This window comes from Leuresthes tenuis, unplaced genomic scaffold (assembly GCF_036924035.1).
Source record: "Leuresthes tenuis unplaced genomic scaffold, fLeuTen1.0.hap1 SCAF_22, whole genome shotgun sequence".
NCBI lineage: Eukaryota > Metazoa > Chordata > Actinopteri > Atheriniformes > Atherinopsidae > Leuresthes > Leuresthes tenuis.
In genome coordinates, this window is record NW_027325376.1 from 1,741,941 (window position 1) to 1,752,575 (window position 10,635).

The window sequence follows — 10,635 nt, forward strand, 5'->3', positions numbered from 1 at the left end:
AGTCAGCGTTCAGTGTGCTGCTTTAATGTCCTGTAAGAAGATAATTAATGTTACTTCTTTCTATTCAATGTCTCTTTGTAAAGACAAAAACATGAGAATTATTCTGTAGTTCGTCCGGGTGGAGGCGCCATGTTTAAATCCGTCCGTAACTTTCTAAGCAGTCAAACCAAACCATCCAGACAACCTGCTTGGATGAAGTATGTTAAAATAATCCTGCAAATAGAAGAGCTAAGAAAATATAAGTGGTCTGAATTAATGTCAGTAACTGCTGATAAAATCAGCCCGAACTACGATATGAAAGAGCGCTGCTGGTGTTCTGAGACTTTGTTCTGTTTAGAGCCGGATTTCATGTGAGTTACAGTTCAAACAGAAAAAAGTCAACAGTCTGTCTGAGTGAATGTCTTTAATCTCACGGATTATCAGTTCAGATCAGAGAAAACTGCAGCAAAGGATCAACAGACAGTTCACAGGCTATGATGAAGGTAACTGCTGTGGCTCAGAGATAGGTTATAGTTGGCCAAGTTAAGGTTCAGTCGGGAGGGAAATTTGACCTTTGAACTCTAATCCGAGACAGAAACTCTGCTGCAAAACAGGCGGACATGTCAGTTCATATTTACATACAAATGAACCGGACACATGAGGTCTGGATGCAGTATCTGCTGAAATTTACCAGACATCTTTAAACCGACCTATTTTCTGTGGTAGGGGCGGAGCTAAAGGTGGGGGCAGGGTCACCTCACCCAACCGACAAAGACTTCCTCCTCAGGGTCACTCACGTGCTCATGGGCGTGGAGCTCAAGCTACAAAAACTTTATTTATTCATTTATTTTCATTATAAACTGAACGGAGAACGAACTAAGTTACAGTCTAAAGCAAAGAAAAAGAAAAAAGAGAAGAAACCATAAAAAGAAGCAACATCAGCAAAGACCAACACACTTTAAAACCACAGCTATAAATGGACTGAATTTACAGAAAAACAGACTCTGCAGAGAGGAGCTGGTGCTCTACGCCGTTCAGTTTCATCTAATTCAACAGTAAAATGGAGAATTAGTTTAATTTACAGGCTGCATCAGAGATGAAATAAAACCAGCACTGATGGGTTGATGTGAAACACAGAAGCAGAACTGAACTCAGTAAATCCTCATGTTCAGATGTTTCAGCAGCAGTTCAGGGTCTGATGGTTGAATAAACGGAGTTTTATCCCCTCAGCGTGTCAGAAGCAGCCTGCAGCGGCTCTGCACTGAACTCAACCTTCATTTCCGCAGAAACTGCGCACATCTCCCGAATGGTGACATGATCACGCACACGCACACGCACACGCTCCCGCTCACAGCAGCAGCAGCGCCGGAAGCGACTCGAGTTTGGACTCTACAAGCTGAAAGCACCCACGTCAGATCATGTGAGCTCGCGTCTGGCTCAGAGGCGCAACATCCGCCTCTGAGCGCGAGGACAGCGGAGACAGAGCCGTCCGCTCGCGCTCCAAGCAGACAGGAAGAGCCGGTGAGAGCGAGCTCGTCTTCCTGCCTGTCACCACGCCGTGAGTGAGTCACATTTCATCGTTTGTAAAGTTGATGGTTTAGCTGTGGAGGTGATCTGCGCGCAGAGAGGACTGAGAGGGAAGGAACAGGCCTTAAAGCTGTGCCTGACAGGTTTTCCTCTGGTTTGGGGTCTTCTTGTGGTTCTTATGGATCTACTTTGTGTGTTTGAGGCCATTTTGTGTCCTTTTTAAGATAAGGTTTGCTTTGTGTTATTTTGTTATCACAGAAATGTTTAGTTTGATTCAGGTTTTCATGTCACAGATATGAGCTGCTGTTGCACACAGATCCAGTTAATCTGAACCCTCCCATGATCAGGCATAAAGGACAAGCTCCCAGCAGCAAAGATCAGATGACTCAGGAGAGCTCCAGCTGCTCTGAGCTGCTCTGAGCTGCTCTGGCTGTTATCTCAGCTCATTCCACACGGCGTAAACCGGGTGGTTAACCAGCCCGTGCATGAGCAGCTTCACTGCAGCCTCTGAAAGGGAGGGAACGTGCACGGCTGTGTGTGCACGGCTGTGTGTGCACGGCTGTGTGTGCACGGGAGTGCGTGCACGGCTGCACAGGAACCACGTAACCTGCCTTAGAGCCAGACGGCTGCTGGTTGGAGAACAGAGTTTGGTGCTTTTTGCTCTTGAAATCCCCTGAAATGAAAAAGCTTGTTTGAGGCGGAGCTCCCGTCTGTGGATCAGCTTCCTCATCCGGACCAAACCAGAGCTCCTGGGTCCATTTTATTGATGGAACTTCCTGAGCTGTGCATTGGATTTCAATAAGCTGCAGGACTGTTAGAAACTAATGAAGCTCTGCTGGGAGGAGCCGGTTCTGACATTTGAACCAAACTGTGAAGCGTCACGTTACGCAACATTAAGCTCAAACTGAGTTCTGCTTGTTGGGATCGCACCAGAGTTAATTTCACCGAAAGCAGAGGTTGGAAAACACCCAGAGAGAAAGTCTGAGGAACACACTTCCTCATTTCAACAGAACTCATAAAAAAGGAAGAACTTCCAGCGGTTAAATGCTGCACACCATGAAGGCTTCTCTGAGGGGAGTTTGGTTCATTTAACGCTTCGGTTCTGTTCCTCCAGATGTTTGTTCCACCCTGTTGGAGGATGACAGAAGCAGGAAAACCTGAGTCCAGTTCACAGCGAGCTCCACTCTGATGTTTCTGCATCAAACGCGTTGAAAAAGGAAGCTGCAGCACTTTGAGTGGATTCTTATGGAACTTAGAGCCCAAAATATGATGAAGTGTTGACTTTATTCAGTTTTTACTGAAGCTCAAAGGTTTGCTGGTTCCTGCTCTTCGACTCCATCAATCAGAGCTGATAGAAGCAGGAAAACCTGAGTCCAGTTCACAGTGAGCTCCACTCTGATGTTTCTGCAGCTGATAGAAGCAGGAAAAGGCCGAGTTTGTTCTCTGATAAATGAACACGTGACGCATTTCATGCTCAGGGACAGGAGGCTGAGCGATGGGGGCCCGTTTGGAGGAAGAGGCCCGGAGGAAGCCTCCAGGATTCAGCATCTGCTCGATGGTGTCCGACCGCCCCGTGGCGTCCGACCTGACCGCCCCGTGGCGTCCGACCTGACCGCCCTGTTGGGTCCGACCGCCCCGTGGCGTCCGACCTGACCGCCCCGTGGCGTCCGACCTGACCGCCCCGTGGGGTCCGACCTGACCGCCCTGTTGGGTCCGACCGCCCTGTGGCGTCCGACCTGACCGCCCCGTGGGGTCTGACCTGACCGCCCTGTTGGGTCCGACCGCCCTGTGGCGTCCGACCGCCCTGTTGGGTCCGACCGCCCTGTGGCGTCCGACCGCCCTGTGGCGTCCGACCTGACCGCCCCGTGGGGTCCGACCTGACCGCCCCGTGGCGTCCGACCTGACCGCCCCGTGGTGTCCAACCGCCCTGTGGGGTCCGACCTGACCGCCCTGTGGGGTCCGACCTGACCGCCCCGTGGGGTCCGACCGCCCCGTGGGGTCCGACCTGACCGCCCCGTGGCGTCCGACCGCCCCGTGGCGTCCAGGATGTGGTCTGACTTTGCTGAAATATTTCAGGCCTTCCCTGGAGAAGGGAGCAGATGTTGCTCTAACATCTGTTCATAGTGATGGAGCCTTCCAGATGTGCAGGTCTCCGGTTCCAGAGGCATTAATGCTCTTTTTATAAGCCGTGGGTTTCCTGACTGATGCTAATGAAGCTAATGATGCTAATGAAGCTAATGAAGCTAATTAGCATGTTGCTCCAGCCTTGTTGCAGCGTTTCAGACGTTGCTGCCATCAGATTAAAGATGAGTGAATATTTCTGATCCAACAGTAAAATGTTTCACATTCTTTTCTGAATACGATCTTGTTTTAAGGGATTTGAAAATCATTGCATGATGCTTTATTTCCACAGAAGCCCAACTTTATCGTATTGATGTTTTTTTGTCGTTTTTTGGCTTTTTTTAGTAGTTTTGTGTCTTCTTGGATCGTCTCTTGCTACTGTTTTGTCTTTTTTTCCCGTGTCACATCTTTATTTGAATAATTTGATACTTTTCAGTAGTTTTTTGTCTGGTTATTTACTTTTTATTCGCTCATTGGGCGTCTCAGCAGCGGTCTTTCGTGCCTGAAGTGAACCTTTTGTGCAGTTTTGCAGTTGTTTTGTAGCTCTTTGCATCTCTGTGGTACTTTTCCCTTTCCAAGTCGTGTCAGAACTTTAATTTTATTTTTAAACTCATTTTTCTCATCTTTCTCGTCATCGCGTGGATCTAAAATCGTTGCACGGCTCCTCTCGAACCACTTTGCGCCTTCTGTTCTGCGGTAAACTCTTATCATGTTCTCAGACGGCAGATGAGTTAAAACAGCAGCTGTCACAGTTTAGCTGTTCATCCCTAAGACCAGAGGAGGCTGAGCGCTACAGTAACCGCGCAGCTCAGAGTGTTTCCGCAGGAAGCTCAAAGTTTGCTGACTTCCTGTTGCTCTCTGCAGCTGCACCCACGCTTGTGGTTGTACCTCCATCGATAAGATATGCAGAGCAGCTGTGGCTGCCTAAAATGCAGAAAGAAAGAGGTTAACAGTGAACTACAGCGAGTTTTACAGGCTGCGGCACTTTGAAGTTGAGACTTCAGTGTATTTACTGTGTATTTACTGTGTGTTTACTGTGTATTTACTGTGTATTTACTGTGTATTTACTGTGTATTTACTGTGTGTTTACTGTGTGTTTACTGTGTGTTTACTGTGTGTTTACTGTGTGTTTACTGTGTGTTTACTGTGTATTTACTGTGTGTTTACTGTGTATTTACTGTGTATTTACTGCGTGTTTACTGTGTGTTTAATGCGTGTTTAATGTGTATTTACTGCGTGTTTACTGTGTGTTTAATGCGTGTTTAATGTGTGTTTACTGTGTATTTACTGTGTATTTACTGTGTATTTACTGTGTATTTACTGTGTATTTACTGTGTATTTACTGTGTATTTACTGTGTATTTACTGTGTATTTACTGTGTGTTTACTGTGTGTTTACTGTGTGTTTACTGTGTGTTTACTGTGTGTTTACTGTGTGTTTACTGTGTGTTTACTGTGTGTTTACTGTGTGTTTACTGTGTGTTTACTGTGTGTTTACTGTGTGTTTACTGTGTGTTTACTGTGTGTTTACTGTGTGTTTACTCTGTGTTTACTGCGTGTTTACTGCGTGTTTACTGCGTGTTTACTGCGTGTTTACTGCGTGTTTACTGCGTGTTTACTGCGTGTTTACTGCGTGTTTACTGCGTGTTTACTGCGTGTTTACTGCGTATTTACTGCGTATTTACTGCGTGTTTACTGCGTGTTTACTGCGTGTTTACTGCGTGTTTACTGCGTGTTTACTGCGTGTTTACTGCGTGTTTACTGCGTGTTTACTGCGTGTTTACTGCGTGTTTACTGCGTGTTTACTGCGGGTTTACTGCGTGTTTACTCTGTGTTTACTGTGTGTTTACTGCGTGTTTAAGATGGAGAGAGCTGCTGTGTGACTTCATCTCTTACTTCATCTCTGCAGGGATGGGAAGGCGTGTTGCCGTGGACGACCTGCAGTCCGACGCACACCGGGACCCGTCATCAGCAGATTTTCTACGACGTGGAGGAAAATGCAGAAGAAGACTTGAACTGAAGGATCCTTAGAGGAGGAGTTAGATCAGCCCTTAAGAAAGTAAGAATGCTGACACTCGTTAACTGAAGGGGGGGGGACAATGATTACCTGAGCGTCTCTTTTATCTCTACACTGTGTACCTATTCTGTAAGTATTTGTAATAATCCATGATTAACGTACTTCCAGCATGTTTTTTATTAATAAAACAAAGAGAATAGACTTGGAGACATTTTCCAACACATTTCTGAACAGTGAAAAAGTTCCATCAGGAGAAGAAAAGTGTCTGAAGCAGCTTTACTGTGAAATGATGCCGACATGATCACAAAGAACTCTGACCAGCATCCTCCTTTATGTGCGGTGAGCGCAGGTCTCCAACCTGCTTCCTTAAATGAGTCCTTAACTTTGGTTCTGGTCTCACTGTGGAGTGTGAAATATCTGCAGTGGGGGGTGTTGAATCGTGGCTCCAAAGTGGCTCTAAGCCTCAATCCTTAGCAATAAAAGTTGCATCAGTTTGTAGTTTTCTGGTTTAGCTCTTAACTATCCGTGTGTTTCACTGGTTTTCCAAACTCCATCTTTTCCCTCTAAGTTATTTTATCGATTAACATAAAGAAAACAGATTTTTGACACAGGTGAAATGATTCAGAATCTTTCCCGTTTGCATCTTGAATCGTCTTTGATGATCTCCTCCATGCTTCATAAACTTTATATAAAAGATGGACTTCTGGAGAGCCACTCAGAATTAGCTTTTATGCACATGGAAAGCTCTCATTAAAAACAAGTGAAACCCTTTGATATATTTATCAGTGAAAGGCGTTTCTCCTGAACAAGAAGTCGGTACGTTTCACTAAACGCTTTCTGCAGGCTGCTGAGTCTGTGCACGCTTAGCTAACCGCACCAACTACCGTTTCAACTGATAACTTCACTTCAGGTGAAACGCCGTCCATTTCAGGTGCAGTACCACTGATAACCTCTAGGTGCTGGCTGCAAAGCATCCGAGCTCCATGTGGGCTTCCATTCAGGATGATCCTTATTCACATCGCTTATGCAATACGTCAACAAATCTTTTATCATGCTCCCTGCTAGCCAGCGCTAACGTTAGCTGATCTTGGCTCCTTCATCTCTTTCTAACATAGGAACTTCTGGTGCTGAAGCACCGAATATGACGGCTAAATGCTCAGCTCAGAGTTTCAAAGCTGCTCTCCTCCACAGAATGGGCGATATCATATTAACCAGGTACGTTTTCTGTGTTCTGTCTGTTACGGCGTAAAGCTGCAGTGACATTCAATGCTAATACATCAATGTTTGTATGTCTTTATATCAGCGACTAACACGTAGAAAAATAGTGTTTTTGTAATTGACGGATATAATATGGCAAATAGAAGGAAATTTATTTTAAAAAACTAAACTAAAGTCTTTTAGAGTAACTAATGATGTTTAATTGTTTAATTAAATCATTATTTTTTTTCTCTTCTGCAGTGAATGTGTGTCTGCAGCAAGTCTTTGAGGAGGAGGATGAAACATAAATATCAGCATGTGACTGATGGAACTGCAGAAACAGGAAGAGGAACTCCACTGTTTTATAACGTTTTATAACGAAGGGACAGAGGGAAGAGATTTAACAGCCACCATGAGGTGAACCGGGCTGAAAGAGCCTGTAATACCCTGTGAGAGTCCCACCAGGAGCAGTGATATCTTTGAAGCCTTACAGACTAACAAAGGCGCATCAAACCCTCCTGAAGTTCTCTCTGGACTGGGCAGAGGGCCTGGAAACCCAAGCTGTCCGTGTGCTGCTTTCCTTCAGGGAGCTGAACCTGATCAGAGATGAGCAGCACAGTGTTCGGCTCCATGTTTTCCATCCAGCTTCACAGAAGCTCCCAGCAGAGCAGCTGCCCGGCTGCTCACTGCTGTTCATCCCTGACGGCCGGATGGAATAGACTGTGGCTGGATGTGTCTGATGTCATGTTGGTAAAACTCTGGGGTATGTGGTGCAGTTTTAACCCATCTTTGGTTGCTCAGAAGATACTAAATTCCTTCAGAGCTTCTGGATCTTCATGCTGGCCTCCTGCATGGCATCTCTGAGGAATCGGTCACATTTAGAGGGGAAAGTTGGTCCAAAACCTACTGGATTTAAAAGGATTTTACTTTGAAACCCAACTGGCTGGAGTAAAATGATTTGTGGAGCAGGTCCAAAGCTGTTTGGGTGCAGTGATGGATTCCTGAGGCCTGGATGGACCTGAGAGGGTTAAGATAAGTCTCCTTTCTGATACTCGCTTGGCTTCTCCTAATCGTTTGGTTGTTATCTACTTTCCCCAAACTGAGCCGTGAAATTCATGGACTGTCAAACACAAACTGTCACTGCTGCACGTGCACACGCACACACACACACTTTGCACTGTGAGGAACTGTTTGATTTTCTTATGAGGGCTGAAATCGTTTGCTTTCTTTGTTCTTTTGTGTTTGAAAACAAAGACTTTTGTGCAGAAACTAAATCGTGTTCTTGTTTCTGCTCATTTTGATCGAGCAGATTTCAAGCGAACCGATTTCTCCTTCTTCTCTGGAAAGTGGTAAATGTGACAGAGTGTGAGGTAACCACCGTGTGACCCTGTGTGGGTAATCCAATATGAGGAGACCCTTGAGAACCACAGAACAGTGCAGAGCCCATTTCTACCCGACGGTCCCATTTCTAACGTGATTATCAAACCCTGAGGTTGTTAGATCCTCCTTATGTGGTTACTCAGGACTCAGGGTGGCCGCGTGTTGCCTTACATACGAGTTTTGTAACAGACACTAAAGGGATGCAGCAGTTTAACATGGTACATGAGGACATGCAGCTATCCAAGGACACATGACACAGACACGGTGAGCAAGGACTGTTAGCATTATGAGGACTTATGTAGCAAAGCAGTGATTCTCTGTTTCATGCCCAGCCTCATTTTGGCTTCTGTCCCAACTGGGTCCCTCCGTTGGTCCCAGGATTGTCGTCTAGCAGCTCCTACACCACGCCTAAGACAATCCAAACTCTGTTCATGTGTCGTCCCACGATGGTGGAATGACCTACCGAGCGCTACCAGAACAGGGGCTTCCCTGTCTATCTTCAAGAAGCTCCTGAAAACCCAGCTCTTCAGAGAGCATCTCCTATCCCAGCACTTACCTTGTACTTCCCTCCCCCCTCTATCTCTGCACTTTATCTTTCTGCACTTCCTTCTATGCCTGCACCCTATCTCTACTCTGTCCCCTCTGACAGAGTCGGACTCCTGGGTTCCTTCTATGTAGCTTATTGTTAGCTTTTTATAGAGCTGTTATATCTTCATTTGTAAGTCGCTTTGGATAAAAGCGTCTGATAAATACAGAAACAGAAACATTTTGAGCTTTACGAGTTCTACTCCTCTTTTAGGAAGACTCAGACTAAACCAGAAAGCATCCATATTGATAAATTACCTCCTGATTTACTGGAAATCTAAGAACAGATGTGAGACAGAGCAGCCAGAGATCACCAGCTCAGCTTTGGCCCACATGCTGCAGACCTCAGAGCAGGTCCTGGATGAGCTGTACAGGGGGGGTATTGGACCTTTTAGGAGGATTTAATGCACAGTTTTAACATACAACTTGTAGAAGTGCTTGTAATATGGCCCATGTTGGTGTTTTAACAACTGAATATCCAGGATTCAGTGTGAGGCGTTGGATTCAGCTCTGAGATTCAGAGATGGACCTGATCAGCATAAACCCAGGAGTCAGGGGGGAAGCTGCAGTCTGCTGGACTTTGGAGCCCAACTGTTGCCTGAGAGCATGTTCTGAATAAGCTGATTTGAGCTAAAACCTGACTGCAAACCAACCGTAGGTTCGCTGTTATTTTTACTCGTGACCTTTACGCCTGTATGACAGTGGAAGAGCGCAAAACCACATGGGTTCAATGTGAAACTTGTGCTCGCTATTCTCAGCCTCGCATACGGGGGCTGCACAAAAGAAACTGAAGTCACAACGGTGAGCTCTTTGCACGCCATGGTTAGACCGTGAAACCACTCACGTTTGACTCCTCAAGTCGCAGTATTCTGTTGCGAAACTGCTATCTGCTAAGCTGGAGAGTCGCCGCTGCATGCAAGTGACTCTGAGACACTTTGTCCCTTTTAAGTGCTGGAAATGTTCAAGGTGATCTGATTGTACTCTTAGAGTTAATCTTTATCTTTTACTTGCAACGTTTACCAAATGTTACTAAAACTGTGGAAAACCACAGGTTTTAAATAAGAGTTCAGCTCCAAAGACTTTAAAGTAAAGCTGCTGTCTCCTGAGTCTTCTTCTTCTTCTTTCTCTTCTTCTTCTTCTTCTTCTTCTTATTTCGCTAAAAGCCAGAAACTGAGTGCCCGTCAGAGCCTAACGCATCTGGGGTTTAATCAGAGCTTGATTGATCCTAATAATCCTGATATATAAGCTGATCTCTTCGTTGTGTTTCCATTCTATCTCGACATTAACCCCCGCCTGCAGTGGCACGGCAGTGTAAACGTGAACTTGGACGTTATTTCCATCGCGTGTTCTCCTCCTTACTAGAAGTTGCTCTTATTGAAATCATACATTTTGGTGATAAAGCTGCAGGAATCAACAGGGTCGGCCGTGAGATGGGAGCCACACAGAGTAAAAAGAGGTTATCAGGAGGTTTACTTCTCTTATGTGGGCCCAGTCTAACACATGTTTGGGATAATTACTCCCAGAAGCTGTTGGATTTCTTCAGCTGTAGGTCAACTTGCTGCGATTGTATGCCTGAATGTTTTTAGGAGGCATGTCAGATTTATCCAAAGTATTCTGCATTTTGACATATTGTTGATGTGTATTTATTGCTTTTAAAGAGAAAACAAATCGTGTTTTATGTGCTTAAGCTTGTATTTTTGCTCACAAATTGTCCCTGGTGGACATGGAGCTGCTGTCTGTTGAGCTACAACCCGGGCTGAACTTTATCTGTTCAGAGTCCATTTAATCAGTTGTAGATTCAATCAATACTTTGTACTTTCAGTTTGGGAC

The 10,635-nt window shown here is 45.5% G+C and overlaps 1 long non-coding RNA gene across 2 annotated transcripts; it reads left to right on the forward strand.

Annotated features, from left to right (window-relative positions):
- The first annotated feature begins 1,435 nt into the window (after window positions 1-1,435).
- Window positions 1,436-8,114, forward strand: LOC140282176 (uncharacterized). 2 transcript variants are annotated; one of them, XR_011909818.1, is made up of 4 exons: window positions 1,436-1,541; window positions 5,536-5,685; window positions 6,759-6,858; window positions 7,102-8,114. It is a non-coding gene; the product is annotated as an uncharacterized lncRNA (long non-coding RNA). The 2 variants fall into 2 exon arrangements; XR_011909819.1 differs by having other exon boundaries at window positions 7,119-8,114.
- Window positions 8,115-10,635: the final 2,521 nt, after the last annotated feature.